The following is a 10,991-nucleotide window of genomic DNA, read 5'->3' as shown; positions in this document are numbered from 1 at the left end:
TATCTATGACTGACTTTGATTGTAAAAACTAAACACGTTTATGTGTTTAAAAAGTGTTACGGGCGATTAAACATGTTCTTCTGTTTATAATCTAAACACTGTGACACGTTTAAAAAGTGTTACAAATGATGTGTTTAAAACAGTTTATAACCTAAACGCTTGGGTTTAGTGTGTAGCTACAGTATACAACAATATATTTGTGAACCATTAATTAAATAACAAAAAGGCGCGCGCAGCCACACACACGCTGCCGTTTTGCAACATCTCCTCCTCTCCTGACCTGTCTGTCTGTCTGTCTGTCTGTCTGTCTGTCTGTCTGTCTGTCTCTCTCTTATCACTGTGGTCCGTTCATGACACCGTGACCATGCACGTTTATGACAATCTATGCAGTGGCTGCTGGGCTGTCTGTCAATATGTGCAGCCTAAACCAGCCTCATGCACTGCAGGCACTGGTGGGCTGGCTTAGCCTATACCTATCTCCGATGCGGTCGGACGGTCCCCTGTACTTGCGCTGGCACGGCACATTTGGCATTCGAGCGACACGTCAGGTTTATCCTTAAAACGGCAAGACGTAACTGGAGAAAGACATGGCTGTAGATTTCACTACAGCCTATACCCGTTGGTTGGTAGACTTATAACTGCAGCACTGCAAATGCCTCTCGATCCATCATGTCATGTAAGTTAACTTCCATGCGCTCATGCAAAACACTGTTTAAATGGCTTAACCCATTCTGACCTGAGATCAGATTCATACGAGGTTTCCACTGGACACACACTGGTCTGATTATAACCCATTCTGACCTGAGATCAGATTCTAAAAATGTCAGTCGTTCTTCGATTTTTCAAAAATAGCAGACCTACAAGCTCGTAGCGCGCCACTCGGTGGCGCACTATGAGCTTGTAGATCTGCTATTTTTCAATAGCTAAAGCATAACATGATGCCGACACCAAAACGGGTTCCCGGTCAGAATGGGTTAAACATCAAGCGCGATTTTAATTGTAAAGTTGGAAAATATGGAAATCCTTTACTAATTTCATATGACACAAAGACACATCGTTGTTGTAGGCCTATTACTTTTTTTTCCCTTTTTTTTATATACATGTAGCCCATATACATACAGTTTTATATTAACATTTTAGGAGTGAATACACATATGTTTCGATGCCTTTGGCAGCCTCTCAGCTGGTCAAACAATGCTGCTCCGCCGTTCTACGACAGAAAAACAAGTGAGGACAAAAGCGTACGACAGCTCCCGACCAGACGTGAGCTTTGAACTTTGTCAAGTTCAATTTCAAGCTTTGGCGGAAATGGTATAAATGTCGGTAATTTCGGCGTGCACCCATACAGTATTTAGGCGTACGCACGGTTGATAAATGAGGGCCAATGACTCCACCTGATGGCATGTGTTAAGCCCGCGCGTGTATGTGCGTTTGCGTGCGCGCGTGTGCGTGCGTGTGTTCTGGGTGACGACGGGGGACAGTCGGAGAGAGGGTGACAGCTGCCAACTGGAGAGTGACACACGTGCACACATGCACACACGTGCACACACTTGACTAAAGAGAGTGTGCACACACGTGCACACATTGACCGATTGGCACTATATGGAGCGCTCCGCTAGCCGTGTTCATTTGCTAGTTAGTTTGAGAGGAGGTAATTTGCCATCTGAGACGGACGATCCAGTGCTGTGCTATAACAACACAGCTAGCTAACCGGCTAACGCGAGTATAGCATTATGGGTCACTCGATCGAATGCACTATACAAAAGCGCAATTGACAAAGGTCTTCGGCAATGGCGTTAAGCGTCAGTATCAAAACCAGTAAGACGCGCAAACGCGGGAAGCGAACGCAGCTGAGACCCTGCAGATCATGTCTGTCTGTCTGTCTGTCTGTCTGTCTGTCCCGCTGTTACTGTATATGTGGACCTGGCCTCTTTTGTGCCCATATATGGAGCTGAGTGATTGCTGATGCAACACACTCCATATTTGGACGTATAGCGGGACAGACACACAGACAGACACGATCTGCTTGGTCTCATAGTAAGTGCTCATTGCGTTCGCAATTAGGCTTCAATTGACAAAGGTCTTCGGCAATGGAGGTATAAGTGTTTAAGAATGCCATATACCACATGTTAACTCTTATCAGGTTCTTACAGACTGTTTCCATAATATGCTTGCTCACTTAGTAGTAGGTGGAGGCGTTGGTTACAAGTTTAAAAATCACTGAAATTGAGTTTGCCGTCAATATATCAGCCCAAGTATTTTTAATTGTCTACTACATACCTCCACTGTTTGTCCACCAATTGTAATGGACTGCACAGGTTCCCTTTCATGAATGACAAGTTCTTCAGTTTCTGTCACATTGATCTTTAACCCATTCTGACCTGAGATCAGATTCATACGAGGTTTCCACTGGGCACACACACACTGGTCTGATTAACCCATTCTGACCTGAGATCAGATTTCTAAAAAATGTCAGTCGTTCTTCGATTTTTCAAAAACAGCAGACCTACAAGCTCGTAGCGCGCCACTCGGTGGCGCGCTATGAGCTTGTAGATCTGCTATTTTTCAATAGCTAAAGCATAGCATGATGCTAACACCAAAATGGGTTCCCGTTCAGAATGGGTTAAGGAGCTTTTATCGCAGCAGTTCTGAAGAGATGACACATGCACTCTGTGTCCCCCTTCTCCAGTAAGGCAACCATCATAATAGTTGCCGTTAGCATTCCGCTGCTAGCTCTGCGTTAGCTAGTCCGCTATAACTCTCAAGGTTTATGTATAAGACTGACACCCTTTCTGGGCCCCCCCTAGCCTGACCCCCCCCCCCCCCCCCCCCCCCCCCTCCTCTCTCTCCATCTCTCTGTCTCTCCCCATCTCTCAAACACACACACACACACTATGTTCCGAAAGTTGCCAGCACCACTCAGAATGGACCTGGGAGAGAGACACCGAGACGAATGGACCGAGAGGAAGGAGAGAGAGAGAGAGAGAGAGAGAGAGAGAGATGGTGGAAACACGACCTTTTAAGGGTACAAACCCAGCAACTCTGAGAGCCTGGGGTGAACTTACACTTACGTGTGCGTGTGTGTGTGTGTGTGTGTGTGTGTGTGTGTGTGTGTGTGTGTGTGTGTGTCTAGACAGAGACAGAGATTGCTGTCTGTCGCTCAGACGATTTCTCTAGGTTTGTCCCAAATGGAAAGACATGAATTTAGTCTAGCCATCTTTATAAGCCGCATGACAATTTAGTGTGTGTGTGTGTGTGTGTGTGTGTGTGTGTGTGTGTGTGTGTGTGTGTGTGTGTGTGTGTGTGTGTGTGTGTGTGTGTGTGTGCGTGCCCTCAGCTACAATGGAGTTAAACACTGACAGGCAGCACACACACACACACACACACAACTCCAGATGAGCATTAAGTCATCCTGAGCTGCAGCAGAAGTAACAAAACAGTCTCTCTCTCTCTCTCTCTCTCTCTCTCTCTCTCTCTCGATGAATTGAACATGGTGGACCCTCTTGTAAACAAGTGTAATGCTTAACTCACACTCACAGTTAACAGTCTTTGTATTGAGTCTTTGTATTGAGAATGTACTGTAATTCTGCAAACTGTTAATAAATATTTCAATCAATCAAGGATGTCACTATATCACTGTTTTCATTGGCATGTTTGACTGTCATGGTTTCAGCCTCCAGGAAGAAACCCTAAATACAAATGAAGTACTGTCACCTCATAGACACATGATATAACAACCACACCAAGGGCTTCTAATGAAGTACTGTCACCTCATAAACACATAACAACCACACCAAGGGCTCTAATGAAGTACTGTCACCTCATAAACACATGACAACGACACCAAGGGCTCTAATGAAGTACTGGCACCTCATAAACACATGACATAACTAGAACTGCACTCTGTCGAGTGCATACTTGCTTGTTGCACACTAGTAGGCCATAAATGGCCATTTTATAACCCATTTTTTACCCCACACCCTCCGCCAACCTGGGGAGAGCAACGGACTTGAACTCATGCTCCCTTCATGCCTGAGTGTCCAGGTTGCTCCTTGCAGACCTGCAGACAGGGGGGGGAGTTTCCCTGGTTGGACGTAGCGCGTGGAAGGAGGAACACGTTATTCCAACCAGTTCCTTTCCCCTCCATCAGGCGCCCCGGCTGGCCAGGGGGAGGCAGTTTAGAGACCAGGATTACTGCATTTTTCTTTTGTGAGGGTACCTACCCTAGGAGACACGGGGAGAACATGTGAGGGTACCTACCCTAGGGGACACGGGGAGAACATGTGAGGGTACCTACCCTAGGGGACACAGGGAGAACATGTGAGGGTACCTACCCTAGGGGACACGGGGAGAACATGTGAGGGTACCTACCCTAGGGGACACGGGGAGAACATGTGAGGGTACCTACCCTAGGGGACACGGGGAGAACATGTGAGGGTACCTACCCTAGGGGACACGGGGAGAACATGTGAGGGTACCTACTACCTACCCTAGGGGACACGGGGAGAACATGTGAGGGTACCTACCCTAGGGGATACAGGGAGAACATGTGAGGGTACCTACCCTATAGGGGACACGGGGAGAACATGTGAGGGTACCTACCCTAGGGGACACGGGCAGAACATGTGAGGGTACCTACCCTAGGGGACACGGGGAGAACATGTGAGGGTACCTACCCTAGGGGACACGGGGAGAACATGTGAGGGTACCTACCCTAGGGGACACGGGGAGAACATGTGAGGGTACCTACTACCTACCCTAGAGGACACGGGGAGAACATGTGGGGGTACCTACCCTAGGGGAGAACATGTGAGGGTACCTACCCTAGGGGACACGGGGAGAACATGCAAACTCCACACAGAAAGGCCCTTTCGCCAACCCCGCCTCGGGTATGGGCCCTGATGACGCCCGAGTGCCCACAGCGAACCCAGGACCTTCTAGCTGTGAGACTATACCGACTGTGCCACCGTCTACTAACGTTTGGAGGCCTCCGAACCCACACGGAGCACTGAGGTCAGCCAAACCAGTTCCTCAAGCTATTTAACACTGTTACTGAAACACACTCTATAGCAATGATTACTGTCACAATATAGAGCTATTTAACACTGATACTGAACACACACTCTATAGCAATGATTACTGTCACAATATAGAGCTATTTAACACCGTTACTGTACACACACTATAGCAATGATTACTGTCACAATATAGAGCTATTTAACACTGTTACTGAACACACACTATAGCAATGATTACTGTCACAATATAGAGCTATTTAACACTGTTACTGAACACACACTATAGCAATGATTACTGTCACAATATAGAGCTATTTAACACTGATACTGAACACACACTATAGCAATGATTACTGTCACAATATAGAGCTATTTAACACTGATACTGAACACACACTCTATAGCAATGATTACTGTCACAATATAGAGCTATTTAACACTGATACTGAACACACACTCTATAGCAATGATTACTGTCACAATATAGAGCTATTTAACACTGATACTGAACACACACTCTATAGCAATGATTACTGTCACAATATAGAGCTATTTAACACTGTTACTGAACACACTCTATAGCAATGATTACTGTCACAATATAGAGCTATTTAACACTGTTACTGAACACACTCTATAGCAATGATTACTGTCACAATATAGAGCTATTTAACACTGTTACTGAACACACTCTATAGCAATGATTACTGTCACAATATAGAGCTATTTAACACTGTTACTGAAACACACTCTATAGCAATGATTACTGTCACAATATAGAGCTATTTAACACTGTTACTGAACACACTCTATAGCAATGATTACTGTCACAATATAGAGCTATTTAACACCGTTACTGAAACACACTCTATAGCAATGATTACTGTCACAATATAGAGCTATTTAACACCGTTACTGAAACACACTCTATAGCAATGATTACTGTCACAATATAGAGCTATTTAACACTGACTCTACAGGCTCACGTGTCGCGCTGCGACGCGTTGTGAGCTTGTAGATCGGCTATTTTCAGCAAGTGTATAAAATCAGCCAATATACGACGGCATCAAGGCCCGCCAAAACACATTTCAGTCAAACTAAATCAACTGTAGATTCAGTCGACTAAAGTCTCATGACATTTAGTCGACTAAAACTATATAGACAAATCATTTCAGATGACTAAAATGGGACTAAAATGAAGTTGTATTCCAACAGACTATACGACTGAAAAACTAAAATCTAAATTTTCTCCCCCGATAAAAGGACACTGGTGTATATCCCATTCTGAACGGGAACCCATTTTGGTTGTTAGCATCATGTCGTGCTTTAGCTATTGAAAAATAGCAGATCTACAAGCTCATAGCGCGCCACCGAGTGGCGCGCTACGAGCTTGTAGGTCTGCTATTTTTTGAAAAATCGAAGAACGACTGACTTTTTTTTTTAATCTGATCTCAGGTCAGAATGGGTTAATCAGACCAGTGCATGTGTGTCCAGTGGAAACCTCGTATGAATCTGATCTCAGGTCAGAATGGGATATAGTAGGCCTAAGAGAAGAATTCCTCCACAGAGCGCAAGCTGTATCCGGGCAGATATTTCAATATTTGTATTCTCAGTCGGTCGGACAGTATACCGCCACTCAGTACAGATATACAGCCTATAATAACCCATTCTGACCTGAGATCAGATTTATACGAGGTTTCCACTGCACACACACACTGGTCTGATTAACCCATTCTGACCTGAGATCAGATTCTAAAAAATGTCAGTCGTTCTTCGATTTTTCAAAAATAGCCAGACCTACAAGCTCGTATGAGCTTGTAGATCTGCTATTTTTCAATAGCTAAAGCATAACATGATGCTATAACTCCAAAATGGGTTCCCGTTCAGAATGGGATAATAATCCTGCATGCACTGTTTTGAATGATTCTCACTTTAAGACCCTGAGGACGACTCTGTGTCACATTAGCTTTTTTTTAAACCACCGTTATTTTAAACGTCAGCTATTGAAAAACAGCAGATCTACAAGCTCATAGCGCCGCTATACGAGCTTGTAGATCTGCTATTTTCCGGTTGGGGGAAATGTGGAAAATGTGTCGCAAATCTTTGAATATAATATGCATATTATTCTTTCAGAGCGAATGTGTTTAACTCAAATCTTTGAATGTATATATATTCTTTCAGAGCGAACGTTTTCTGGAAAAACCCCCATGTTTCTAGATCAGTGGTTCCTCAAACATTTTCATGTCAAGGACCCCCCAAAAAATATACAGTATGTATTTGGCTGTCGACCCCCATCTGAAAATATGTTGTTCCAAGGACCCCCACCTCAGAAGCAAAGGTTCGAGTTAAAAACGTTCGCTCTGAAAGAATGATATAATCAAAGATGTGCGCCACATTTCCACGGGTTTTCAAAAATAGCAGACCTATACACAAGCTCATACCGCACTCGGTATACCGCGCTATGAGCTTGTAGATCTGCTATTTTTCAATTATCTAAAAGTATAACATAATGCTTAAAAACACCAAAAACCACCCATTTTGGTGTTAGCGTCATGTTATGCTTTAGCTATTGAAAAACAGCAGATCTACAAGCTCGTAGCGCGCCACCGAGTGGCGCGCTACGAGCTTGTAGGTCTGGCTATTTTTGAAAAATCGAAGAGCGACTGACATTTTTAGAATCTGATCTCAGGTCAGAATGGGTTTTAATCAGACCAGTGTGTGTCCAGTGGAAACCTCGTATGAATCTGATCTCAGGTCAGAATGGGTTTTAATCAGACCAGTGTGTGTCCAGTGGAAACCTCGTATGAATCTGATCTCAGGTCAGAATGGGTTAATTATAGGCCTAAAATGCACGTTCAGGTGTGTTGCCAATTTCCAGCCAATCGGTTGTGTCGTATCGTACTGGTCACTGCCGGCGTGTGTTAGCATCACTTCCAAATGCGCAGGAAGTGTGCAGGGGGGGGGGGGGGGGGGGGGGCATAAACAAGAATCACACCTGTGTGAAGTGAGCGGCGCTCCAGTCCTATCCATCTCATCCTATATCTCATTCCGTCACAATTCGCGATTTCGCGTCATGACGTAAAGTATTGGCACTATAAATGCTCCATTCATTGTGAATGGGAATTCAATGTTTGTGTAGGACAAAGTTTGTGAAAATACACTAAAAGCATGGGCACACACACACAGACGCACACACACACACACACACACACGCACACACACACACACACACACACAGACACACACACACACACACACACACACACACACACACACACACACACAGAAAGTGGTTTCCATGCATGTCTGGAGAGCATCATCACATGACACATGCATGTCCGTCCATCCCAGCAGACAGACAGACAGACAGGCAGGCAGACAGACAGACAGACAGACAGACAGACAGACAGACAGACAGACAGGCAGACAGGCAGACAGACAGACAGACACCTCATTGGTTTGGATGCATTACTTACATTATTCCCTGTATAGCCTAGCCTACCTCATTTCAAAACAAACACCAAGACAATGCAAAGAGCTTTTTGAACACTACTTAGGCTATACTTACAGTGTGTGTGTGTGTGTGTGTGTGTGTGTGTGTGTGTGTGTGTGTGTGTGTGTGTGTGTGTGTGTACATGTGTTTCCCCTCAACAACGCAGCAGCATGCAGGTCTCACATAAATTGCACTTTGAAAAAAAAGACATGTTGCAATTAATCTACTAGTAGTCTACACAATTATCAATCAATTAACAAACAACACACACACACACACACACACACACACACACACACACACACACACACACACACACACACACACGCACACACGCACACACCAACAACAACAACAAGCCATAATAAGCCTCCATATATCGACACAGTATAGCCTATATCGTGTTGTTATCCAGGTAGCCTACATAGCATCTCCTCCACTCACCCATTGAGATGAACGCTGTGGTCACACCACTCCTCTCTTCTGCTGCTGTGTGAACGCTTGATCCGGATCCATTTAGGATCGGGTTAGAGATCCGACTGGACCGGGGACAACACCAGAGCCGGGGGGCGGTGGGGGCTGTCACAGCTAGGGCCCCAAGATGTGTTTTTGACAGAAAGAATGGGGAAAAAACCCCGAGGAAAATGGCGTCAACACACAGAGAGAGAGAGAGAGGAGAGGAGAGAGAGAGGGGGGGGGGGGTAGGGGGGGGGCTGAACTGAAGCCGCTGAAAAATAGGGATTTTTTTTTTTTGCAGCCAAGCAAGCCAAGATCTTGGAAGATCGACGCACGAATGTATGTGTGCACGCCACGCACACACACACAGTGAGGGTACAGAGAGAGAGAGAGAGATACAAAAAATAAAGCAATCCTTTAAAATCCACCGATTCGTCCAGATATTTCCCTTTAGAATTAGATCTATATATATATATATATATATATATATATATATGTAACGCGCCGCTGCATCCACAGAGCTCCGTTGTGTGTGTGTGTGTGTGTGTGTGTGTGTTTTCGGTCACACTGCGCCTCTCAGACCGCCTTTCCCCCAAATCCCGTTATATCACACAGAGACTGACTTTTTTTTTTTTTTTTTACTGCAGTCTAAACAGAACAGAAACCCGCCGGTGGACACGGGAGCGTGGAGCGCGTGCACGCACAGCCGCACGCACGCACGCACGCAAACACACACACAGTGAGTGGGGTATAAATATTATCCGATATATTCCGATCTTTGCAAGAAGAAGGAAGGAGGGGGGAAAAAAGCCCCAAATATAATCCTGGAAAAGGAAAGGAAAGCCGCCTGCAGCCGCTTTGTAACGCTGCTCCGAATGCTGCTGCTGCTGCTGCGTGCAGTCCAGTTGTTGTCAGATCTGATATTTATCCTGTATCCTCCGTCAATAGGACGGGCAGAGAGTTGTGAGATCAGATATTAGAGTTGTTGTTGTTGTTGCAGTCGGAGCTCAGAAAACGAGACACGAGCTCTAGACGTCTGTCGGCTGTTGTGTTCCTCCTATGGCTGGCATGGTCTCTCTCTCTCTCTCTCTGGGTGAATTAATGGCAGCCCCCTCCTGACCGTGTGTGTGTGTGTGTGTGACTGTGTGTGTGTGTGTGTGTGTGTGTGTGTGTGTGTGTGTGTGTGTAAACCATCTGACACGGAACACACTGGAGACGCAAACTCTCTCTCTCTCCCTAAAGCCCTCCTGACACACACACACACACACACACATACACACACACACACACACTGTGCCGCACGCACACACACACACACACACACACACACACACACACATACAACCGTTAAGTCACACTAGACTCGCAGACTGAGCACCTTGATCCGACCACGGACTTCAACATAAAATCTCTTAATATTGTCGTGTTCTTGTTTAGAGGCAATAAGGAATACTAGGCTACAAGAGCTTGCTTGGGGTAAATATAGTTTATACTGAACGATAGTTTGCAGGGCATACATGTAACATACATGCATACATCAACGTGTTACAGCTTAATGTCACAATAAACAACATCCGGGCGCTTGAGTAAGACGTCATTAATGTGTTCACCCAGGTATAATGACGTCACACCACACCCCCCTTAAACTAAGGCTCGGAAAGACCCAAAGCTTTATAAATCACCAAAATCAAAATCACATTTCTTTCTTTACCCCCAACAGCAAAATACTTCTTCTCCCCAAACAGCAAAATAACAGCTGTTATTCTATCTCTTTTTTTTACACAGAAATAAACATCAATACTTCGTAATTGGTTCCATTAAAGAGAAAACGAAGTGTACCTTCAAACATATATTCAAATAACAAAACAAAATCAGTGTCCTTTTTTCCACATTCCTTTGAATACAAAAACAAAATCACTTATTTGTTTTCTCCCACAATATCAAAACACTCCTACATGTCTATCGTGGTGATTGATTGATCATTTAATTTAGTTAACAGTCTTTGTAATTGAGTTGTGCTTGAA

General features: G+C 44.8%; 1 protein-coding gene across 1 annotated transcript in view; it reads right to left on the bottom strand.

Moving 5' to 3' along the window:
• Positions 1 to 10,120, bottom strand: part of setbp1 (SET binding protein 1) — a 73,872-nt gene extending 63,752 nt beyond the window's left edge. The window contains exon 1 of the mRNA XM_080755757.1: positions 8,956 to 10,120. The gene's annotated coding sequence lies outside the window, so the exon portion shown is untranslated. The remainder of the gene's footprint in view (positions 1 to 8,955) is intronic.
• Between the last annotated feature and the right edge of the window lie 871 nt (positions 10,121 to 10,991).

This window comes from Protomyctophum bolini (assembly GCF_963924005.1).
Source record: "Protomyctophum bolini genome assembly, chromosome: 22".
NCBI classification, from domain to species: domain Eukaryota; kingdom Metazoa; phylum Chordata; class Actinopteri; order Myctophiformes; family Myctophidae; genus Protomyctophum; species Protomyctophum bolini.
This window is presented reverse-complemented; position numbering and strand designations above follow the sequence as displayed.